This window comes from Streptopelia decaocto (assembly GCF_964273445.1).
Source record: "Streptopelia decaocto genome assembly, chromosome: 5".
NCBI lineage: Eukaryota > Metazoa > Chordata > Aves > Columbiformes > Columbidae > Streptopelia > Streptopelia decaocto.
Window position 1 is genome coordinate 18,987,558 of NC_138659.1, and position 26,370 is coordinate 19,013,927.

Consider the following 26,370-nt stretch of genomic DNA (forward strand, 5'->3'; position numbering starts at 1 on the left):
TAGAATAGTGTATAATATATAACTGTAGTCCCTGCAAAGCCAACAGAGTGCTGTCTTTCTTGGCGTTGAGAAACTTCTTTGGAAAAAAGAGGGACAAGCTGTACAATAACTTACATAAAGTATAGCTTCCCTGAAAATGTTTCAACGGTTTTACTTCAGTTTGGCCTCAGGATAATTTCTTTTAAGCGTGGATGCACTTGTAATTTTTAGAAATTCATGGGACTACTGTGGGTAGACAAAACACAGTAAGTTTCAGGGTTGTTTTCCATGTGGATTATCCATTAATTGTAAAATTCGCATAACACAATTAGGGTTGATTAACTGGTTGATTAGTTATCTTCTAAAGAAGCACGTAAACATCTGGGGAAACAGGTGGTGCCTCTCCTAAATGCATCTGCAAGAAGTGGAAAGCTGCATTGAATGTCTGCCCTGCTTGAATCCAGGGACTTTGTCTTTGGCTGCCTATTAGCATTTTCCTGTAGCTGGTCCCAGCTTCTGCCTCAAATGGGATTTTGTCTGGATCTGGTGGTGTAACTATTTAATATGCCACCCATGTTTCCAATGCCATGGTAAGAGCTCCAATGGTTAAAAGCCTCTTCATAAGAGCTTTTTTAACCCCTAATGGATTAGATTCAAAACAGTTTTAAGTAGATATCAAATTTAGAACATGGACAGACAAACTCAAGAGAAATAAGAGATCCGCAGCCATGTCTCCATAGGGGGGATGGCTGAACGGATATGAAATTAAGCATTGTATCACAAGATATTTTTGTGCATATACATTTACAGTAGTCTCTGGTTTATATATGTATGTTCTGGCAATACGGGTGCAGATGTAGTCTGCCACACAGCTTCCTCTCGTCAGCAAATGTGGGTTTTGAGAGAGATATAACATCATGTTCATAAAGACAGCTTTGCTATAAAGCTGACTCTGGGAGTTTAGGGCACATGTTTGTTTATTAATGGTGTGCTTTGTACTATGTGTATAAAGAAAGGCCATAAAAAAGTCAATTTCTGATTTGTAGCTTGAAATTCAGATCTTTAATAAAGTTTGTTTCTGTGCCAAATAGTTGCTCATAAAGATATATGAGTTTGTGTGCAGCCTAGATAGTCTGAGATTAAACTACTGAAAAGAAGCAAGCTCGACTGCTTTGTTTATTAATGGGCAAAGGCACTGTCTGAAAATTTTACAATAGAAGAGTAGTTCTAGAGAGATAGTAAGGCATCACTGTGGGAGCTGATTGCTCATTATATTTATAGATAAGCACAGAAGCAATGTGTGAAAGATCGCTTTAAGGGGTGAAGTTTTCTAGAGTGTGATATGAAGTACCAGTCATTTCTGAGAGCTCTTGAGAATACAGATTTGGGAATGGGACCCTGTGTTTAATAGCTGTTTAAAAATACCAAGTGATAGTTCTTTCTTTTTAAAGACGCGTTTTTTTGAAGTTATAGCAGCTCTTATTGTGTGAGTGAGGAGTTTCTTAATTAACACCTAACTCTGCATGCCTGATGAGCAATGAGGAACTTGTGAGCTCTTGAATAAAGGTTTATTGGAATGTTGCATAATCAAATTGATAATAATTGATAATAATCAGCCATACCTTGACTTAACTGAATTGATTATTTGATTTACTTTAAATAACGTGCATTTGAGGCATGGTGGGCAGTCCAATAAAGATTTGGCTTCCCACTCAACCAATTCAATACAACACATATTTAAATACTACTTGAAAGCTGGGTATTTTATCTGTGTTTTCACAGGGTCGTTTTCTGTGCTTGGAAAGTTCTTAGACTTATCAAAGAGTAGTAAGGTGGTTGGTTTTTTTTTTAAGAGTAAACCTTATGTAGTATTAAGCATGATTTTGAATCCTCAGACTTTAATTTCCATACTCTATTGAACCTAACATGATTAATTCAACTTATATTAACCTTTTTTTCCTGAATCTTGCATAGCATTAAAATTGCTGTAGCTGACACATAAAAAATTTCCTGTATTTTCTCTTTTCAACTTTGTTTACCATGTGCATTTTCCAGCCGCTTCTTTAAGGGAAGACCATTCAGGAACATCTTTCTCCTCCAATGACATGTTAAAATAGAGGCTTAAGGGTAGTCTATGACACAATTACTTTGTTTCCAAAATTAACATTCTGCATTTCATATTTGCTCTTTTTTTCAATAGATCTGTTATGCGTTTGAAGTTCATAATGATATTGTCTATGTCATGAGGTTGTGTGGCTTCTTGTTGAAAAGCTTTGAGATTGTCTCAGGAACACAAGCTGCCAGTGTTATCACTGTTTGTGGTTTGGGAGCTGACTGGAGGGCCAGCAAACCCAAATGTGCTGAAGCGCTCCTGGTATTACTCATGGGCTGAAATGAAGGTCTTCCAGCAAGGGGCTGCACGACTCCTTCCTTGATTGTGTAGAGGCCATAGCAGACACAGCAAAAATATTCCAGTTTGCAACATACTCTATCAGGTTCTTTTGGTCTCCATTTTGATAAGGTCACCACTTGCTGTGATTCCTTAGTGATGCTGCTTGTATGTGTGTGCGCAAGTTGAAGAAGGTGGCCTGAACAGCAAACTCATGTCTTTAACTTCCCTGCGTGCCCAGGATGTTTGGGTGCTGGCTTGCTCAGTCACTAAGGCAAACTCCCTGCTGAAACCAGTACAGGCATGTTCACTGATTCCTTGGGCCACCCTTATGTCTCAGCAATGAATAAAGTGTTCTAAGATTCAAAATCTTGTTCTGTGTAAGTCTGGACAACTTTATACATACTGTAATGAGATAATATGCAACAAGAATGCATGATAAATTCTCTGTTGCAAACCAGGTTCCAGAAAATTTTCTGATATCCGACTTCTGTCATTTTTTCCACATTGTATTTTCAGAATATGTTAAGGAATTAAGACTGGGTTTGGTTTCTTTTCTTTTGAAGAAAAGTGTGTACTTTGTGTACTTTGCCAAAGAAGCTCTACCTAGAATCCCATGTTCATTTGCTCTTTGATCTTAACACTGCCCCCCTAAAAAAAAATCCACAAAATGCCACAAACCAAACAAACCCACCAACAAGACAAACAAAAAACCCACAAACAACAACAAACAAAACCAAACAAAAACCACAACAAAAACACAACAAGAACCCAAATAAACAAAAAAACCTCACACACAAAACCCAACAAACTACAAGTTACATTAAATTGCAGTCCAGATTTCTAATGCCAGTTCATGTTCTCTTCTGTCTTCTGCTGTGTAGATTTAGTTGTTCTGTGCTCATATGTGCTATCATTTGGGGATTTTCATATCAAAAGCATTCAGATGGAATGTTGAAATGGGTATTACGCATCAAGCAAAAACATTTTCCAGAAGCAGTGAGGAAAGAAGTACCACTGATCTCATTCCAGTTTCTGTTTTTAGAGTAAGGGTAACAGCTCTGGAATGAGACTGAATGGGGTGGTTTTCCCTGTATAATGGAAAGTGAGCAGGTCATCTTGCCAGGTTTCCAGTACCTGAGCAATTGCCTGGGTAGAAAAAAGCAAATAGTGGATTCTCAGATCTAAAATAATGGATTGCGTTTATCCAGATTCTTCTTGTTTACTTTATTATTACTTAGATTTTTCAAAGGTGACTAAGGTAGCAATGTATTCAGTTTTTACTCCTAAAACACTGAAAATCCCAGTCTCAAAAGTAAATTAATAAACTAACAGCAAGTTTTCTGTGTCTCACACAGACCACCGTAGTAGTTGAAATCACCCTGCAAAATATTACTTAATTTGCCAGCTTTCATCATCCCACAGTTGACTTCATTCTTTATCTAATGCAGTAGAACCCTGGTTACCCTCAAATAGCTTTGTGAGACATGTTTCCATGCTGCTGCTTTTGAATGATAAAAGCTTAGCTCTCTCTCGTAAGGACCTTACTTTTTCAAACTTCTTAAAACTGGCAAATGTAGAAACTAAATTAATTTTGGTCAAGCTGCAAGTGAATAAAAATGCTGCTCTATATCACCTTGTACCATGCAACCACCACTCAACCTTGGAGATCCAAAGCAGGATTAACAGATGCTGTGTAGTTTGGACAGGCTTTTCAGATTTTGAATAAAGATTCATACAGGAAGGAGAGACTTGCTTGTCAATATGCCTGGAAATTGTTGGGAGGAAATGGAATGAGTGGTAATGAGAGATCATCGAATGACATATTTTATCCCTGTATTTTCATATTTTGGTTGTCATTGCCTTTCGCATTTTTATTTTAAGCTTCGTTATGAGTAAATACTATTTTTATGGGTACACCAAAAATGCATAGATTCTGGTAATTCCTTGATATGAAGGGAAGTTGAAACATAGCAGAAAATTCTTTCTGCATTGACATCAACTTTTTGATTATGCTTCTGTGCTTTTCTGTAGTGTTTATAAAGCAAACAGACATCTGCTTTCCTTGCCTCAGTTGTAGCCTTGGGATCCAATGAAATAGCTTTTACCATGTGATATTTAATTTGTCCAAGTGATAATAGTGCTGACTTTTTACGTGAATATTGGTTCTTATGCTTTTGGAGGTCCTGCATGACTCTTTGGGTGAAGAAGATACAATCTGGGGTGTCATGGTGGCAACAAGGGGCAAAGCCTACTGCAGTGGAAGGAGTCTAACAGGAGCAAGAAAGTGACTCAGTTCTGTCTCAATTTATTGTGCAGTACGTTCCCTGAAGTGATGGTTTGTCCACCACCAAATTTTTTCTTTGGTGGTGTCTAGAGAAAATTAATATGTACTCTGTCCCCAGACTACCAGTTATGTTTACTACCCATGTCAACATGTATCAAAATCCTAACAAATTTAAAGGTGTTCTTTGCAAAATATAATTGAATACTGCTTAGCAAAAGGCTTTGCAATCTCCCAGTTACATATGTGCATTGAAGTACAGATGTTAAATAAAGCTGGACTTTTTCAGTTCAATGATTGAATTAGTGCATTTGAGAGGAAGAGAGAGGAAATGGTTTCAGGACAAACCAAACCAGATGGGAGAAGGTGGGGGTTAGCTTTCCCATCACTTACTTTTGGGTGAACTCAAATATATGGTCTGAAAATAATATTTTAACTTAGGAATTATTTTATGTGTGTTTAATCTGTATTAAGAAGAGGTTATTCTAGATGAAAAATGTTCCATGGTTTTGCTTTAAAATACTGAAACAAATGCTTCTAAGCTTCCAATTTTTCTCCTGTCTGTTTTGATTCACATTTATTGTGCAATTTGACTGGAAATCACAAAAGTCTTGTTCTTCTGAGCAAATGTATTTTCCGGTTAATTCATTATTTTGTTGTCAGGGGACAGGGAAGTCCAGTTGCTATACTAAATGCTTTGGTTTGTTTATTGCATGTTTAACTGCTGTTATATGTTCCTCAAGACTGTGATCTGAGAGAAGAATGATTTCTTAGCTAAAGTTACACTGAATACCGGGTCTGTCCATATCAAATGACACAAAAAACAAATCTGTCATGCAACCTTATTTTAATTTTCCCTAATGTCTCGTTGGTGAGAACTGAGGGTTTTTTTGCCTCAATGTTCTTTTAAAAAATTTAGTAAGATACCAAATTACTGTACATTGTGTACAGTAATACTAGATTTGGAAGCATTCATTTTTTATTTCAAATAGAATTTTCGATGAGAAGAGAGATGTTAAATCTTTCTGATCAGCAGAAATACCCTCTGTACTTCTAATTTTGAAATCTCACTTGGTTAGATGGTAAAGGTAATACTCACACTTGCTAGTTGATGGAGCTGTTTTGATCCCAGTCATAAAAGTCACCACAGACTGATGCTACATATTACTCCATTTACTAGAGGCTGATGTGTGTAGACAGTTGGAAAGGTGAGTGCTGTGGTTACTGCATCGTTGTGGCTCAAGACATCTATGCTTTTCTAGATGAAAGTAGAACATAAGTTTGCTGGAAGCCAGATTATTTTTTTTTAATGAACTCTTAACATTTGGGGGGGAACAAAACAAAGATGAAGTGTCATTGGGGACAGATCCAGTAACTTTGTATGTAGTAATACCTTTAATTAGACTAACAGAATAAATATTGCACACAGACTCTAGGGATCTCATAAAAGCTTTACCCTGACAAAGAGGAAATTGGTGCAACTGGAGAATATATTCCAACAGGAACTGCAAACTGGAAAGAACAGTATCTCCTCGCTTCTTGTGCATTGATTCTTGCAGCACCTACAGATAAATTTAGCATTCCTTTTATGACCTTTCACCAAAAAAAAGCCTTCCTGTGAACTTGGAAAGTTTAAGAATAAAATTTGTCAGTCAAATGACAAATGTCAGATGACCTTCTGCTATCAGTGTACCTATATCAAGGTGTTTTTTTGTTTTTTTTTTTTTTAATCTTTTGTAAGCGCTGCAGAGACAGGTTATTGGAGCAGAAAAATACCTGAGACTATGCCGTGTCTCTTCTGGGCTGCACTGCCCGAGACACAGAGCTGAAGTTTTTGGGTATGAAGGCTCTGAAGTTAAAGCATAACTGGCTTTTGTTTTCTCTGTTTTCATTGCCATTAAAAAACATGTAACTGGAGTGACAGAGCTCAATGAATAGATGCTTTACACAGCCACCCATTGCAACACCTGCGGGCAGCTGATGTGGCAGCACCACAAACTTCTACCCATGGCACTGGGTGGGACACAGAAACCACTTGTTCAGTTTCAATGTTTTGTAATAGTCAGAAATATACATGTAGTAGGTTGCATTTTCCTCATTCTTAAGTGATTTTTTTTCCACATGTTTCAACCAAAGCGATGCCGGCAAACATTTAGACTGATTTTCTAGCTCAATACTTTGGAAGAAACGATGGCAACGCTACAATCGTACCATGTCATCTTCAGCTTGTGGGGCTGATTTTGATGACCTTACAGTGGTGGGCAGGCACAGTTAGGTAGATTGGGTATTTTCATAATCTGTGACTGTTGATAGTGTCTTGTAGTTTGTGTTTATCTTGAAATAAAAGGCCGATTGGTCAGGCTCCGGAAGAGAAGATAAATGGGATTTTAAAATTGGACTTTTTTTGCATGGTTGTTGCAAATTGAGGACTTCCACTTGAATGCTGATTGTCAGCAAGATGATAAGGGAATTAAGCTACCAAGAGCTCTGAGCTGAACCTTGTGGGTGGACTGAAGAATGTATGCTTGAACTGAGGAACCCCAATAGCCTCTGCTGTGGAACCACTTGCATGACTTACCAGACTGCAGCTTCAAGCTGTGTTCTTTCTGTGCTCTGTTATCGTTTGCATGGCTTGATCCATTAACATTTTTTTTTTTTTTTAATCAGAAAGGTCTCTTTGTCCCTTGAAATTATGAAAACTACTCTTACAAAGAACATATCTTGTAGCAGCCATCAGATCTTTTTCTGACTTTTTTTTTTTTTTTTTTTAACGTTCATCTCCAAATCCAGGTCTTGAAAACATAAAAAACCTATGTAATTTTTACTCAGTAGACACCTCTGAGCCCTGTTGGGTATGAAATACACTTTTTTTTTTTTTAGAATTTCTATTTTAAGTCTTACCTTGAGAGTAAATATCTTAATTTATTCACAAAAATTTCTATTTCAAGTGAAAATTGATGTCTCTATTTTGCTGTTTAATGTTTTAGCTGAAACAGCACCAGTGGTTATTTGCATGAGATACAAGCTAAAACCTTATTAAAAGTAAAAGCTGAGCACCTACTGCAGTACTTAATTCTCTTTTTAGTTTTATTAACAGTTGAGAGCTTTCTTGGTCGGAGAAGTATTTTGATAATCATAAGAAAAAATTCTATATGTGTATAAATAAAACTGGATGATGAAAAGTAGGTCAGTCCTTCAGCCTGGCTTTTAGCTTCATCTTAAAGATTTCTCTCTGCAGTGATTTGCTGATCCACTTATTCTTAATATCATAATCCTTAAATGCATAATCCTCAGTGATAGATAATGATTGCTAACATGTTTGATTTTCCTCATCCAGTGTCAAGAGTGCCAGTGATGCATTTGGTCATGTGTTTCTAAGTGGCTGTCTGTTTCAGAATCTGGTTATTTAAAGGGTATCTAATTTAATTACCAAACAGCAAATACACTGTCTGCAAAAGTCACTGGCCTAGAATGTTGCCTCTAAGCTTTTGAGCATGGCTGGTAGTGGAATGATGTAAAATGACATGAAAGCTGAAGACATAATTGCTCATTGCAAATCTTTTTTTTCAGTAGCTGACATTGTTCTGAAGATGAAAAGTGACAGTTAAATATTTTTGGCAACTTTTCCCTGTAGGAAAGGAACATGCAACCTACTTATTTTTGCTACTGTTAGGGCTGACTCAAAATTATATTCATAAAAAGTTTATTTACTGACACTATGGACTGAATTTTTGAGTGGTCTCTACCCAAGTACTAATTTAGGGCTCTTATAGTCTAGGTATGTAGTCAAGAAAAGTGAGCTGTTAGAGGTTTATCCGCAAAATATCACAAGAGTTATTTCTAGGAACAAATGCTGTGTTTTGGGAGTATCCAAAAAAAATAAAGTGAAGCATCCAAAATTCAGATGCTGCTTCTGAATATCTTGCTGCACAAAACTTAAAAATGCCATCTGGTGACAGCTTTACCTTCTATACGGATTCCATCAGACTGTGTGTGTGTGTTCCCTTTGCTTGCAAATTTACACTTGTAGCTGATGGAAATGATACATATGTGAAAGCTTGGAAAGCAGTTAGTGAGCAACCTTATTTTAGAAAGAGCTGATGAAATGTAGCAGCCAACAATCTGAAAGTGAACATAGAGCCTCAGCACACATTGCAGTTTTCTGTGCTTGTAAATAGAGTCTCTGCTCTCCCTTTAGAACTGTTACAGCTTCAGGTGATAACAAAGGTATGTAAACTGCAGTCAGCTCGGGAACCCACCAGCTTCATCTATGTGCACTGCAGAGACACCAGCTTTATTGCTCAACATGAAAGGAGGGCCTGTTAAAACTGTGGCTCCTGCTGTTATGAGGAAGATAGTGGCACCAGTGCCCTGTGAGCTCAAGCACAGAAAGCTGCTAATGTAATTTTATCGATTTGGGCATCCAAGTCAGAATTTCTTTGTAGATGATTTTGTCAGGGGAACCCTGAGCTAATCTGGCAGAGTCCTCGTGGAAAATGAATGAGACAGGAATACTTCTTCAGGAAAGTATGGCTCCGGTCCCTCATCTCAGTAGAGAAGAACCACTAGCACTAGACAAAATGAGCTGGAACGCTATGCACCTAAGCTCTATCAAAAAAAAAGTGTGCAGGTTTGCATGTCTCACTTTGATTACTCCTCAGCAACGTGCCTGACTAATTAGCAACAGGTACAGTAGTGTCCCCGAGAGATCAGTACAAGGTTTAAAGCAAAAGTCACACTCCCACACAGATAAGTCTGTATAAGGAAGAAGGAAGCCCAATGTTTTGTTGTTTTTGTGGTGGTGTGTGGGTTTTTGTTTTGTTTTTATGGAGTGTTTTAGGTGCCTGACTGCATCCACATGGGATGGATGGTGTAGCAAACAGAGAGAGGGGTAAAAAGGGAGGTATTAATTTTTTTGGTACTTTTTTGTTTTTTTTTTTTTAAATTTACTATTAACCGTCAGTTTTTAGTATTCACTTTGTACAGACCTGTAGTTTGGTTGTCTTACTCTTGATGCATGTGATCTCATTCCAGAAGACACTTCAAGTCAGCAGTTTTAAGCATTTGTACACATACCTGCAATGTCTAAAATTTTGTAGAATATAAGACATCTTTTGTCTAAAGTCAGTACATAGTTCTGGACCAGAGGGGGCTGCACCCCAAATGAAGAAGATCCTGGATATTCTGACAGAGATATTTCAAATGACGTAATGATGTTTTGCCTTTTTTTTTTTTTTTCTCTCAGTTGCAACCAATGAATGGCTCAGTTTTACTAGCTCTGTATCAAAATAATGTGCAATGACGTAAACTGCACAATGTGAAGGGAGAGGGAGGAAACTAGCTGCCATGGCTTCAAGTAGATACACTTGTGCTGTGGGAGCCACTGTCAGATAAAAATACACTGTGAGCTCTTTCCCACCCACATACCTCAAGCTTCATGAAGTGAAGGAGACTGTCATGTGGTGGCAAAGGCCAGATTACCATAGTGTGGGTGTGATGTTTTTGCCCCAGAATACTCTCCTGCCTGTTGTGTTCTGAAGTTCCTTATTGGTACATGCAAAGCAGTAATCTGCACAAATGGAGTATTTAGGCATCCAAGTGCTATGTGTCCAGGGCCACCCACAGATTTTCTGCGGGCGGAAACACTCTCTGTAGGTGGGAACACGTATTTTTCGAGTACGTATTCTTTTGTTTCTCTCTCTGTGTTCCCCCAAGAGTGACATCTACCTCTGATTGCATTTTTATTTAGTGTAAGATGTGCGACTATATTTTTACATTTCTCTTGTGCTTGCCAAATCCTCAGCTTGTACAAATTGGCATAATTCCACTGAAACAGATAGAAGCATGTTGACTGAATCCAGCAGAGAATCTGAGTTCATTAGTTAGTAGGTGATGATCCACATGAACTTGTGGAATTATCTCCTGCAGTTGTTTTGGGGATGTACAGATATCTTCCTGGAGAGGCTACAAAGATTCCTTGAAGATATTCTGTAGGCCACAGCTGGCAGCCGTCTTCAGGTACTGTCTTTTTTCCCTTTCCTGAATGTCTGTCTGAAAGTGCTGTTAGTTTTGCTATCACTCTAGCAGTTTCTGGCCTCTGTAGTCTGCTGGACAGTGGATGCAGTGATTTCATCATGCCTGTCAGTGTGGTAACCAGCAGCATATTGATACCAAGACAGTGAGCTGGATGGCATTTACACGTAAATCTATCATCATGAACTCCAGGCTTATCATGGCTCATTATTTTGTGGCAAACACGGTAATTAGCACAGGGTGTACTTTATGATAATTAGGAATGTTTTACACATCAGATGGTGATGTTGACTTTTGAGGGCAACCACCTGGACTCAACTCTCACTAGCTAAAATTAATATTTTTGTATTTCTATTTGTTTCAGTGTTTCAAAATGCCTATGATAAAATATCTTAACTGTTTAATCGCTAAATAATAGATCCATGCAATCAATTACAGAATCACAGAATGTTAGCTTAATACCATGATTATTTGGATAACTTGCTGTTACTCATAGGTGACAGTGTAGTTTCACAGTATCACACAGTATCACAGTATGTTTGGGATTGGACGGGACCTCAAAAGATCATCTAGTCCAATCCCCCTACTGGAGCAGGAACACCTAGGTGAGGTCACACAGGAACATGTCCAGGCGGGTTTTGAATGTCTCCAGAGAAGGACACTCAACAGCCTCCCTGGGCAGCCTGTTCCAGTGCTCTGTTACCCTCACTGAGAAGAGGTTTTTTCTCAAACTTAAGTGGAACCTCTTGTGTTCCAGCTTGATCCCATTACCCCTTGTCCTATCATTGTTTGTCACCGAGAAGAGCCTGGCTCCGTCCTCGTGGCACTCACCCTTTATATATTTATAAGCATTAATAAGGTCACCCCTCAGTCTCCTCTTCTCCAAACTAAAGAGACCCAGCTCCCTCAGCCTTTCTTCATAAGGGAGGTTCTCCACTCCCTTAATCATCTTTGTTGCCCTACCCTGGACAGTCTCCAGCAGTTCCCTGTCCTTCTTGAACTGAGGAGCCCAGAACTGGACACAATATTCCAGATGGGGTCTCACCAGGGCAGAGCAGAGGGGAAGGAGGACCTCTCTCGATCTACTAACCACCCCCCTTCTAATACAGCCCAGGATGCCATTGGCCTTCCTGGCCACAAGGGCACAGTGCTGGCTCATGGTCATCCTGTTGTCCACCAGGACCCCCAGGTCCCTTCCCCCTACACTGCTCTCTAATTTCCCAACTTGTACTGGAACCTGGGATTGTTCCTGCCCAGATGCAGGACTCTAAACTTTCCCTTGTTAAATTTCATCAGGTTATTCCCCGCCCAACTCTCCGGCCTGTCCAGGTCCCGCTGGATGGCAGCACAGCCTTCTTGGCGTGTCAGCCACTCCTCCCAGCTTAGTGTCATCAGCAAACTTGCTGATAGATGAGGGAATAGAGTGTACTAAATCATTAATGAATATATTGAATAATATTGGCCCCAGCACTGACCCCTGAGGCACTCCACTAGATAGTGGCCTCCAACTAGACTCCGCACCATTGACTACCACTCTCTGGCTTGTCTCCTTAAGCCAGTTTGCAACCCACCTCACTACTCTATTGTCTAGACCACACCTCTTCAACTTAGCTGTGAGGATGCTGTGGGAGACTGTGTCAAAGGCTTTACTGAAGTCAAGGTAGACCACATCCACCGCTCTGCCATCATCCATCCACCTTGTTACATTCTCATAAAAGGCTATGAGGTTGGTCAAGCATGACTTACTCTTGGTAAAGCCATGCTGACTGCCCCTAATAACCCTCTTATCCTTAATATGCCTTGAGATGGCACCAAGGATAAGCTGTTCCATTACTTTTCCAGGGACAGAGGTGAGGCTGACCAGTCTGTAATTACCCAGATCCTCCTTCTTGCCCTTTTTGAAGACTGGAGTCACATTTGCTTTCCTCCAATCCTCGGACACCTCTCCTATTTCCCAAGACTTGGCAAAGATGATGGAGAGCGGTCCAGCAATGACTTCAGCCAGCTCCCTCAGCACCTGTGGATGCATCCCATCTGGACCCATGGATTTATGGATGTCCAGACTATTTAATTGCTCCCTAACCCAGTCCTCATCGACTAAAGCAAACTCCTCCATTGACCTGGCTTCATCCGGGGTCTCAGGGGTACAGGGCTCCCCAGGACAGCCTCCGGCAGAGTAGACAGAGAAAAAGAAGGCATTCAGTAATTCTGCCTTCTCTGTATCTTCTGCCACCAGGGCACTCACCCCATTCATCAGTGGGCCTACGTTGCCTCTGGTATTAGTTTTATCTGCTATGTATTTGAAAAAGTTCTTTTTGCTGTCCTTGACCCCTCTCGCCAGTTGTAATTCTAAGGAGGCCTTGGCTATCCTAGCTGCCTTCCTACATCCTCTAACAGCAGCCTTATATTCCTCCCAAGTGGCCAGCCCCTGCTTCCATGACCTGTAAACTCTCCTCTTCTGCTTGAGCATACCCAACAGATCCCTATTCAACCACACAGGCCTCCTGGCTCCCTTCCTTGACTTCCTACGTGTGGGGATGCTCTGATCCTGAGCGTGGAAGAAGCAATCTCTGAATGCCACCCAGCTATCTTGGGCCCCTTTTCCTTCAAGCAGTCTTGCCCATGGGATTTCCCCCAGCAATTGCTTGAAAAGGCCAAAGTTAGCCCTGCTAAAGTCCAGGGTTGCAATTCTACTTGCTATTCTGTGCCTGCCACACAAGATGCTGAACTCCACCATCTCGTGGTCACTGCAACCCAGGCAGCCCTCAACCTTTACTGCTTCGACCAGACCCTCCTTGTTAGTGAGGATGAGATCCAGCAGTGCACCTCTCCTAGTTGGCTCCTCCACCATCTGCATGAGGAAGTTCTCACCAATGCACTGGAGGAACCTCCTGGACTGTGGCTGGCTGGCTGAATGGTCCTTCCAGCAAACATCAGGGAAGTTAAAATCACCCACAACAACCACGGCCTGTGACTGTGATGCCACTCTCAGCTGCCCATAGAAGGCCTCATCAACTTCCTCAGCCTGATCTGGTGGCCTGTAATAGACGCCCACAACAGTGTCACCCCTGCCAGCCTGCCCCTTAATTCTGACCCATACACTCTCAACTCGCTTGTTGTCTGCTCCTGGGCAGAACTTAGTACATTGTAGTTGCTCTCTCACATTGACCACATTCCAGTCATGTGAACTGTCCCACCATGTTTCTGTAATTGCCACCAGATCATAATCTCCTGACCGAACATAGGATTCTAACTCCTCCTGCTTATTCCCCATGCTGCACGCATTGGTGTACAGGCATTTCAGGGAGCGAGCAGAGCACACCAGTTTCTCCCTAGGGGCATAGGAGGCCACCCGGTCCTCATCAGTTTTAGAATGCAGCTCCACTGGGACAAGCCCAGCTACAACCCCATCCCCCTTCGAGCCTAGTTTAAAGCTCTCCAAATGAGCCCAGCTAATTCCTGCCCCAGCATCCTTTTGCCCCTGCGAGATAAACCTTTCCCGTGTAACACTGTCCGGACTGGGCATAGATAAATAGTTTATGTACTTTGTAGTTTATCTTGAGTGCAAAGTGAAACTTCCACTATCTTAATGGCCAGGTGAAAGTTACTTTCAGCCTCTCTTCCCTCTTTGCCTGAACATCGGTATCCTAGAATTGTGGTATCCAGTCCACTTTAGACTCATATTTCATCACAAACACCTACTGTGACATTTCAAACAGAGAAAAGAATGGTGATTTTAAAAACCCCAAACCAAGTAAAAAAAAGCACAAAACAACCAACAAAAGGCGACACAACAACTTACATCACCAGGTCTCATGATAATCTGTTTTCGAACTTAAAATACATTAAAGCGGCTTTGTTAAAACATCATCAAAAATTTTAGGGCTATCTTGAAAGATGCTGTATCTCATGAAACAGTGAGGAAAGGTTAGAATATGTATCAGGGGTGTATACACCAGCTGCAGAGATAGGCGGCTTATTTCTGATCTACTGTGAAACGTAGACAAAGTTTCTGTTGCAATTTGTGGTTTGTGTGGATTGGAGTTTATGCACCTGAAGCATTCCTTAAATTTTTGGTATTGGTTCAGATCCAAACCTGGGAGAAGGAGACTATTTTTGGTTCCAGTGACAGTGTGAAGGCAGTCTCACAACCAGCAGACATAGAAACTGGCCTGTTCTATCAGTTTTTTGGGAAGAGCTGTATTTGGAAGCTGCACAATTTGAATACTCTCCCTGCTTCCTCCTCAGATCAATACTTCCTAAACTTAAACATAAATGTTATCTTACATAATATTGTCAGACATATTTGTGCATTCAGATTGTGACAATTGGTTGTTATAAAGTGAAGAATCTAACACGGCAACGTAAAATACTGAACTTGTAAATACACTTTGGATGCAGACAGCAGGAGGGGCAGTTAACCATTATGCTTACTATATGAACAAAGAATGAGATGCCATAATGTAAATAGTGCTGTTATTTTACTTCTAATACATTTCTTATTGGACAGCACTGAACTTTTGCATTCCAGAAATTGTTTGCTTAAATTATACAACAGTATCTGCAATATCTCCTAATAGTGACAAACGGCAAATGTTTTAATGGTTCTCTTATGTCTATGCACATTGCAGATGCATCTCATTTATATATGAAAAACTTTTTTTAATTTTTTTTTTTTCTATTGACTCTTTTGCAGTCCGTACTTTTAAAATTAAAATAACGGGGGGAAATGAAATACAGTGACAAGTTTAAATGTTTTTTTTACTAAAACGTGATTGGCTTCTGCTTGTATTCAAAGTTCATTCCTACTATTACATGCTGCCATAGATTTTAAGTTTCATCCTGAAGTTTATCTTTATTTTTATTTTTTTTTTCTCCAGGAGAGAGTAGGAAAAATATTCTCTAAGTTCAAAAACGTGCAAGTGCTGCATTTTAAGGGGATTAAATAATGTATTTCAAACTATGAAAGAATGTGTGTGGACACCAATGTAGCTATGGAATAATGTTAGATAAATTTAAATGTGTTAACTGTATAGTGCCATTACAAATGCTATTTTTGGCTGAAAAGATCAGTGATTGCTTGTAAAATAAGGAGACATTAGACTATTTCAGCTGGCCTTGGCTGGACTGTTTGGAATGTGGTCTGTGTTTCTGGCACTTGCACTTAAGGAGGACGCACAAGAAGGCTAACAGGGAAAAAAAATGAAGACAAAATTATACAAACCTAAATAAAGAAAAGGGCAAGAGATAAGAATTAATGTCACTATGGCTGAATGTCACTATGCAAGTGCTTAAAAAAAGCTATCCTGTAATTCTGGCAAAGTAACAAATATAGACATAAAACAAACAAAACAAAACCAAACAAACAAAAAAGCAAAACAAACAAACAAAAACGAAACAAAAACCAGGGGGCGGTCAGCAAGAAAAACATGGTGTTCACATTAGGGCAAAAGCCACGATTACAGGGTTCTTTTGTGTTTGTTTGTTTTTGTTTGTTTTGTTTTTTGTTTTGTTTCCAGAAAGACATGATAGGAGTCCAAGATCATCTAGATACTGCTTCCAGTTCAACTATAGACTACTTCTATATTTAACTTTTTAACTTACTCTGTGTCACTTCACCATCTGTAAAGCAAGAGATGTTAGTGTGGTAGTGTTAGGCTGTGCCAAAAAGTGAGTCTAACATATTCATCCTGCCACAGCCCTGAATATCACAGACTTTTTTCTATCATAGGAATTCTTTAACTTGTAGTTTTAGAGGTAAAACCAAATGTATTTCTGTACTTCCTAAACAGAAGCTGTAGACTTAATGCAGAAACTGTTGGGTTAGATGTTTTACCCATCTTATGCCAGAAGTCAGGAAAGAAAATGAGCACTTAGAGGTTAAGTAAAGCAAACAAACAACTCCAAACCTTCTAACAAACCCTCAGTACGATCTCTGCTGTCGTCAAGCACAGTATCGCGTGCACTGGGGAACAGCAATTGATGTCTCATGGATTGGAAGTATATTCCTTCTCCTTCTTCTCTGCTGCTGTAAAACTAGTGCTCCTATTATGTCAAGCTCCATCGCATTTACTGCAACTTTGATATGCTTGACCTAAAAACATTGCTGTGAGTGAATTATTTAGAGTGACACTGAGGAGCAATTTTCTAGAATGTCTATATGGCCTGTGGGCATTGCACTGAGTACATATGTATCATATTAAACAAACAAGCACAAACATGAAAATGACCATGAAGCCTTTCAACAGTATTTCACAGCTACTGTTACCAAAATGGGATTGTTCTGTGGCTTTACATCATAAGGAAAGATGTGTGTGAGACATTCTCTTGTGGGGTGTGGAATAACGGTATTGTTTTGCCGGTGAACACTCTGTAAATTACTAATCTGTAGAAGTTGACTTCTAGTTGAGTTGTGTGAAATATTGTGTATCCATACACTAAGAAGTCCTTTTTCTGTCTCTATATGAAAACATAGTGTCACTAAAATCACTGATAAATTTTATACCAGGCACCAATAAAAGTGATCATTGCTGTCGAGTCTGTTTGTCAGAAACCAGTGAAAACTTGCAGTCCAGGTGAAAATATTTGTTGAGTGTGGACTGATGGATCTGTGCCCAGGTCCATACTGGCTGAGGTTTCTGCACCCTGTTCTAGTAGGATATGGATTGTTGCTGTTTAGTATTTAGTGAGTGCATGAAACAAAATTATGATAGAAATAAAACTATGCTAGAAGTAAGGGGAAAACCTGTATTTTGAGGAAAAATACCACCTTAGAAAAGGATATAACTAACTTTATATTTTTCCTGCGCAGGGATCTGTCCTGTCAGTGCTAATCATTCAGATGCTATCAGTTTGCATCAAAAACATATATACAGAACCATTCACGCTCCAGGGTGCTGATACTTTCCATTGTTGCCAAATTCCAGAATCTTCTATTTTGATAAGTATTTTCTCTGTTAAAAAGAAATAACAGAACTATAACATTAATAAATGTATTGCAGAGAGAAGACCTACATTTTTAGTTTCCAGTGAGGAACCTTGATGCATACTCTTGCAAGAACATACTGGCTACAACTTAATTTGAAAGCTTCTCCTTCTATCTAGAATATATACCTTTGAGTCCTGCTCTTAATATGATTTTATCTAACTGCAATATGTAAGCTGGTACTAATTTTTGCAGAAATGAGTAAACTTAAAGATACAAGCTCATCTCTGAACAGTGTTGCTGAGAAATCACACATCCATAGCAACCCTTCCTTTTAATACTTACCTCAGGTTTCTCTGACCACAGTAGTATCCAGGGAGCCACAGACCCCAGGGGTTCTTCTCTAGTAAATATTGCAATGAAAAAAAATAGTTTTCTGGAACATCAATATTAAATAATATCCAAACAATTCCAGGATTTCATTTGTTAGTATGGATATGTCTTTGAGGAACTCATGTTTTGTTTTGGTTTTCCTTTATTCCCTCTCCCTCCCAGCCCAAATATCAGTTTCACTGATATGGTATTGAGGACCTACCTCTTACATACTTGAAATACACTTTTATCATTTAAGTAGACTGGTAACACAAAGCTCAAGATATATTCTCAGATGATAGCTTTGATGCTTCTATCCTGTTTAGTTGCTGCATGGTGAAATCTGGGCGAAACAAGCAAAGTACAGTAAGCGAGGTGACTGTTGTGTAACTGATGTACTGAGGAAACTTTGCAAATAATCAAACTAAACCATTCTTAATGGACACCCCATTGTGAGGAGGGACAATATGAATGCTGTGTGATTACCTAACTTTTGGAAGTAGTTCCTACTCCAGAACACTTAGTTGCACTAAGTCTAAAGGCTGAACTTACCTTGGATGACTGTGTGATGTGAGAAACGTAGACTGGTCCATCTGTGTGTTTGACTCAATTAGCAAAAGGGTTGTAAGGAAATAAGGACAAAGTTGTGAGGTTTTTTATACTTTTATTTTCTTATTACCATCAGAGTGTGACACAGGTACCCAAAGTTTACAGCAATTTTACAGTTTAACTACGGTTCTGTTACTATTACTGGATATACATTTCTCTGCTATCTTTCATCCCTAAAAAAGATAAATGAAATAGTATTTGCTGTCTAATAGTATTTATTTAGGTGTTTAAAACAAGTAATGTAAAATTAATTAACCTTTTATTTAATATAACAATTTATCTATATGTTTGAACTCTGTCTCCCATATGTATTTGTCATGACAAGCACAGAAGATATATTTGAAATATTCTACAACGCTTAGTTAAAATGAGATTTAAATATTTTTTCCTCTTATGCTCAGAGTCCTTAGGAGTGGATACACACAAAGTTCCCCATATTATTGCTTATTTCAACATAAAGAAAGAATAAGAATTTTTATGGCTTCAATGATGCTGAATCCTGGGAGGACAATATTCAAGGAAAAGGCAGTGATTTTTTTTTTTTTTTTACATTTGTCAGCTAAATTAAACACTTAAAAACAAGCAAGCAAAAAGTGAATACCCCAAACTATTTTTTTTACCAGAAAAATGTAGCCTATAAGAAGTGTTTGCTTCTCATTACTGCTTTCAGAGCTGATGTTCCTCTCGATGGCAACTGTAAAATGTGGGGCCACAGTTGCATTCATTGTTCAGTGAGCTTGTCCACATAGTTAAACCCACCGACAGCAATGAATGTTGATTGTGACCTTTTTTTGTAAAGCTTTGCAGGGTGGGGGAGAAGTATCATGTGGTGGTTAGGTTGCTATCTTCGGTGTTAAGGCCTGAAAGCATGAAGTAAGGAGGAGGATGGTTAGCTGGAGGGTACAATCAACGGTCGATGGTTTTCACTTTAATTCCAAACTCACCGACAGCGTTGAATGTTCACTGAAGCAACCACTACAACAGAACTCCATTGACTTGACAGCATCTGAAAATGTCTGAAAGGAGGGGGGGAAATCAACATTGACACAACGATTTTAATCATGCAAACGATGCAACTTCAGTCACTTTTCTCTTACCAACACCAACACCCTTCTCTGCTCGTCCTATTTCTGTCTTCGTGCAAGGAGTTGGCAGTTTTCCAAACTTCTTTCTATGAAAAATAAGATATTTCACTTATTCAGGCTTTAGCAACATAGGTTAGAGGTCCAGGCACAAATGGATTAATTCTGTCTATTATTTCACAAAACTGAACTTCACAGCAAACCAAAACACAAGATCCCATATATGAGCAGAGCTGGCTAAGAGTTTTATGAATTACTGTTGCCAATTACAGATTGTCCAATTGAGTAAAATTTCTTTTGCTGACATGGTTCAATTGGATTTAAACTTGCTTAGGATTGATGAAAACTATATTTTCTTTTAAGAAGACTAAATTTCTCCATTAACATCTTATAGAGAAAGAACGCCTTTCTTCCTTACCGATTGTCATACATGCAGAGCCTGTTATAATAGCTTTCAGGAGGAAAAAAGACAAATGTACATCAAGGCTTGATTACTTAAATTTCTATTAATCTATTTTTTTAGGTGGCAGCATGCTGTCCATATCCAGAACTTGATCATTACACAATAAAGTGCTTATTCTTAAAAATGTCCATAGTAGCACCATTTCCAATCTTCTGAGCCATTCAACTTAATTGTCCTTATTCTTAAAATAAATATTTTTTTAAAATTATACACATCTGTGGGATTTCTATTTTTGTATTGGGGGAAGAGTTCTAGAGGCTGGATCAGAAGGCAAAACATGGTAACCTAGGAATTTTACCTTATTTGCATTTGTGGGCAGAGTTCTGCAGAAGGTCATCTTGCAGCTCAGCTGGTCTGGGTTCTTTTTTGCTAGGTCCACTCTTAGCTTGGTGTATAGAAATGATTGTCTTCTATGAATTGCTGTTTATCTTGTCATTTGGTGAAAGATGTCTTGTACTCTTTTTCATCCAGTTCTGATTATTTTAAAAATCACAATATACCTAAAGGCTGGAGTGTCATTAATATAGCCTGTTGGGGAACTAGACAAGAAAGGAAGCAACTAATTTTCTCCTGTATGGTAGATTAGATGTGTTTTTTATAGGAAAGCCACTGTGGTTATGAATACATCTGAATTCTAATCAAATGTGGCAGTCAACTTTTTTTTTTCCTGATAGAGCAGCATGAGATGTTTTGTCTTAAGCTCCAAAGTTTATTATTTCTTTTTTTTTTTTTTCCCTCCATTTATTTCATTTATTTGTACTTACTTTTTGACAGTTTAATTCCATGGTGTTACAAAAGGAATTCCTCATACCTGCAGGAGTGATGAGAGAATAAGGGTCTCCAACTCAGCAATATTTTGTGCACCTGTTCAACAGGGTCACTCATGTTTGACACCCATCCTATTAAAAGCTGTCTTGCCATACACTCATTTCTTTCATTATTTACTCCTATGCCCTTGTTTTGTGCTTCGATCTAGCGCTTCATGTTTCCATATGGGGTCTTGCCTGGCTGATACCTGGTAGTTATGATGGGCTGCAGGGAAGGAGAGGAGCTATGGAGAGCTTGTGACTGGGTGGATTGCATCTTAGAAGGAATTACTTCCACAGGTTTTCCCTCCCTGGCCCCATAACGGAAAGACCTCAGTTACTTGGTTACTCAGCCTCCGTTGAAACAGGCTGAAACTTGTAAGTACAAAACCACAAAACAGTATTCCTGAACTCCAGCTCTGAACCCTGATGTGTGCAGGTTATGCAGGGTAAAAATGCTTTCATCTTCTCTCATCTGGTTTTAATTAAAAAAAAAAAAAAAATCCCTTAGCAGTCTTAGCTAGCTGTTACAAATGCCAGCTTTATTTTAAGTTTTATTTCAGATCTGCAGGCTTATGTGAACATTCAGATTTGATGTATGTTTTTTTTTTTATTTAAGGTTAGTAGGTCATAAATAAACCAAAGCACTTTTCTTGCTATGAGCAATAGGGTCATGGTGTACATGAAATATCGCTTTAAAAAAATTGGAAGCTAACATGAATTGACAGAGATACGTGAGGAAGTAGTTCGTTGTGTTGCTGTAAAGGCCATAGGGATTTGGACTGCTGGAGCTGCCTGTCTTAGGAATAGATTAGATATCTTGTCTGATGACCTGTACTTAATTTAAGTGACTGCCTTTGCCAGTCCTTCCAGAGGGCAACTGTGTGAAGTAGAGCATCTCATCCTCAGTCTTCAGACCTTTTCCTTCTCTTGATGGCCTGACCTAAATCGAAGATATGGGTGTTGCACTGCACAATTGCTTCAGTGCTATGTGAACTGCATGTTTGGTTCTAATTAGTTAGCCTTTGCATTTTGGCCTTGATTTCTTGAATCAAAAGACTAATGTTCAACTTCATTTTACTGGTTAATACTGGCAACTATTATACAGTACACTCATGTTTAACAGCTGCTTTATGTAAAGCAATAATAAAAGCTCCCTCTCCTTATGTAGAAATAGTGGCTGGAACGGTGAAGTGCTGCTCTGCCCTGCTTGGTGCCCCACCTCTTCCTTTTCTTCCTTCTCCCTCCCCCAAATACTTGATGAAATATAAATAATAGATGTCAGGTCTGGCTTGCAGACTACTTCAAATAGCTGTTTTAGTACTTTAAACAATGTCACTGCTTGTACAGTGGTGAGATCACTTAGGAAAAAATATTTAGGTCAATACAGACGATCTCAGGTTTGGGGAGTTTCTGAAGATTTTAGATAACTTCCCTAATGATGCATTCTAACATTCTATTCAGATTGTACACTGATTAAAATAGCATGTTAACTTATTTATATGGTGGATACTCTGCATTGTTTACAGCATCTTCTTTAGCTGGCATTGAATTGTTACTGGAGTTAAGACCTTTTGAAGGCAAATATCCATTTGTATAAAAGGAAGACAGCAGAACAATACTCACACTGCAAAGTTATCTCATGGATACAGTTGCTGGCTACTTCCACCTCCCACTTGCCCTCTCCCACAGTCTGTCAACAGGCTTCCAGTTATACACTTGGGGACAGGAAGAAATGTAATGCGTGGATGTATTTTTAATTGTGTTGCAAAAGTGAATTCCAGTGGAAGTGTCTAAAAATGGAACTAACACACTTGGGATCAGATTCTCAGCTAGTGTAAACTGACACAGCTCCACTGACGTCAGTGGCATCTGCGTTTACACCAGCTGGCACCTGGATATTCATCTGGAAAAAAAAGTGAAGTAGAATGATCAGTTATCAGTTCTTATCACATTTTCTGGTTTTTGTGTTGTGTGTTCATCTTTTTTATTAAACCTTTCTCCAATGACAAATTTTCATGTTGCATTGACACTTTACCTACAATAAATTAGCAGTAATACTAAGTCTCAGTAAGTATTGACACTGCTGTGCTTCCAAGGGGAATTAAATCCAGCTGACTGTAGTTATTAGAGATTCAATTTATTCTTGGGTGACTTTGAGTTATATACTGAAAGAAAAACCCTGTGCAGCTATCAAGAGGAAGTCCTATTTCTGACAAAATGAAAAGTGTTCATTTCTTCTGTGGACTTAACTGCAAGAACAGAATCCAATTACCTTCATTGTAATCTAAGACTTTCACTGTATTCCAGAAATGCTAACTGCAGTTGTTTCTGTAGTGCGTTGGAGTGTAGCATCAGCTTTTAATTACTAATGCAGTAATTCTAAGGCCAATATTTTTCAAGAAACCCAACTAGACAATCACAATATTTCCATGTTGCCTTCAACCTATGGAAATGTTTCTGTAAACCTCTGCTGGAAAAAAAAAAAAAAAAAAAAAAGATGTTTTAGGGAGTATTTCATGATTTACTGGAATACAGCCATCGCTGGAGAAAAGTAGCAGCTGCATAACGTCTTGAAGCAGTAGGGCATGCAAGCCTGAGACAGGAGGGAGAATTGTGATTGACCTGTTTAAATTCTGCATTCTACAAGGCTGCTTTTTGTACATTATTATATGAAGAAATCTAAAGTTATGCATAATCATCCTTGTTCTTGCTTATGAAATAAACAAGCTTTCTGGCACACCAGAAAGCACTTTTTGAGGTTGAAATAATAACCACAAGTCTGTCTTTTGATTTAAAACAAAAAACAAACGAACAAAACCAACAACAACAAAAACAACAAAAAAACCACACACACACACACACACACAAAAAAAAAAAACCCAACCAACCAAACAAAAAACACCACAAAAAATTTGTTTGACATTCGTCCATCACAGATCAATCTGCAGTTCTTTCAGTCCTATCAGAGTTCTGCTGGCCCAGAAACCAGGACACCTCTAGGTATGCTAGTTCATGTGTTTGTAGCCTTAGCTGACTTCATGTGTTTGTAGCCTTAGCTGACTTTGTTTTTTAGTCCAAAAATTGACAGTGCTCTTGAAATTAAAGCCATCAGATAGCATTATATATTGACAACGCAGGCGATGAGGTGGGATCCTGATTAGCCAAGTTAATTTAGGAACAGAACACATGTGAGGAGCAGCAATAATATTAGTTCAATCAAATATTTGATTGCATTACCAGAAATAATATAATTGCAGAGTTAAAAACTATGCTTTGCCCATTAGAATTTTATCTGATTAGTATTTTGTTAAATTTTTGATATTAAGGACACTTCCTAAACAAAATTTAGTGTAAAAACACCCGAGGCAATATTTGCTTTTTTACTTATTGCCTTAGACTTACTGTACCTTAATAAATATAAATTGTTACTCTTACTTACCAAGTCATAGTTGCATTCATGTGTTCTAAACAGACCTTTATATCTGAGCTACTGAGCCTGACTCTGCAGTTTATTACTTCATTTTGTTAGTCTTTTTTGAAATTGTCAGAGATTTATCAATGTACAGGATTGTGGTACTGGACCTATAAACACTGCTTTGTATTTAAAGCCAAGAAATTGGTGAATAAATTCTAATACTGCCTATAGTTTCCCAGCCCTTTGGATGACAATTCTCTACTCTTTTATACTGGAGCACGTTACTATTTATGGAAGATATGTATATATTTCAGTGTCTATAAATCATATGCAAACATCTGTTCTTTAGATCAGTAGATGGAGTATGGTAACTGCTTTTTTCATTAATATCCATGAAATAATGGTCATCCACTGACATTAAGCTTAAACTTTAATATTTTAGCAAATATTTCAGTAGTTTATAATTTCAGGCAATGTAAGTCAAAACAGTAGAAATTGCAAACACAGTCTGGCATAGAGTTCTGTGTGGCCTGGACCCAAAAAATGTCAAATGGAAGCTGTATGATTGAGGGGTTAAATATTAAGAGCAACACTATCAACTCAGCTAAAACAGAAGAGCTTCTGTTAGTAATTCTACATACTCACTACTGCCTTTGAAGAGCATTTCTTACCCTCCTCCTTCCTGTGATACCCTTAAACAGGCATCCTTTTCTTATTTGATTAATCTAGACTGTATGCAGAGGTCTACATTTTGTCTTAGTAGCATATCTTTCCCATGTGATCCTGCAGGCAAGATTCTAAGACAAATAACTGTGAAGCTGCTCTCAGAAAACATATGGTACCTGTGGAAACCAAGACTGTGTACAAGTTAAAATGCAAGATGTGGGAAAGACAATACTGTATGATACGGTGGGTGCTGGATGGAAAGGCAGAGGATAAGAATGTTCTTATTGTCTTCAACATCTGTTTTAGTATTTTTACATGAAGTGTTATCAGCTATAAGGAGAAGAATATTCAGGATGTATTGTGTTTTCATCAAGCATTTATTTGTTTGTCATATGTACCGAGACCGTGGATTCATTGGTTGTTTTTCAACATCTCCTTGTCTTTGTATTTATTTTATGGGAACACAGATATTTTGACGCTAAAGTTATGTCAGCATAGCCATTCAATTTTCATAGAATTAAACTATTAATGGAGAGTAAAAATACTCTAGATTTCTTAAAGTTATTGAGTCCTATTGTAGTGAAGTGTTAAACAACAGATTGCGGTTCTTTATCTGCAGAAAATGGGCTGATTACTTTTAACTCACCTACTGATCCTCTTGGTTTTTAAAAGGGAAAAAAAGCCAACAAAAACAGAGAAAACAAGAAAGAAAACAAAAAAACCCAAACACAAGTGCTTCAAGATGAATGGGGATCCTCATCTTAAGATTTCTGGAGTATTTCAGTACAGATTGTCTGTTGTCTTTTAGGTTCTTTACAGTGCAATATGAAATACATATATTCAGAAAAGCAAGTTTGGGGCTTTAAAAACTATTGTTTAGTTGGTGCTTTTGATTTTTTGTTATTTTTTAGAAGTTACCAGAAAAGGTTTTGTTTGAGTGCAAGTTAGCTTAGGGATTCTCCATGTGTCTGCATCTCGCTGCCAGAGCAGATTGCAGGAGCAACTGGCTTTAATATCCCATCGCCTTCCTCTTTCTGAGTCACCATGGGAATGGACTGTGAGAATTCCCAAATTCAAATAATTATGGTCCTGCTGCACAAAGTTTCTTTTGATCAAGAGCAAGTCATTTGAACCCTAATGTTTAGTGGGTAATACTTACAGCCTCATAAAAGTGTTGTGATGGCTGATATCTCATAGTCCTTTGAACATGTGAAGTGCTATATAAACAATATAGGGCTATTGCACACAACTCAAGCTATTAGCGTTTGAGGCACACTGCCCCAGGCCCTTAGAGGGGAAATCACATCTTCACTGGAAAAGAGGCACCTTTTTGAATTCTCTGTC

At 38.5% G+C, this 26,370-nt stretch overlaps 1 long non-coding RNA gene across 3 annotated transcripts in view; it reads right to left on the minus strand.

Moving 5' to 3' along the window:
• Positions 1-18,902: 18,902 nt before the first annotated feature.
• The window catches only part of LOC309439545, a 64,469-nt gene continuing 57,001 nt past the window's right edge, over positions 18,903-26,370 (minus strand). For 2 of the 3 annotated variants that reach the window (XR_014184024.1, XR_014184025.1), the window contains 5 exons: positions 22,569-22,848; positions 20,435-20,947; positions 19,695-19,762; positions 19,536-19,607; positions 18,903-19,451 (listed from right to left, as the gene is read on the minus strand). This is a non-coding gene — a long non-coding RNA (uncharacterized lncRNA). The remainder of the gene's footprint in view (positions 19,452-19,535; positions 19,608-19,694; positions 19,763-20,434; positions 20,948-22,568; positions 22,849-26,370) is intronic. The other variant, XR_014184023.1, reaches the window with a different exon arrangement.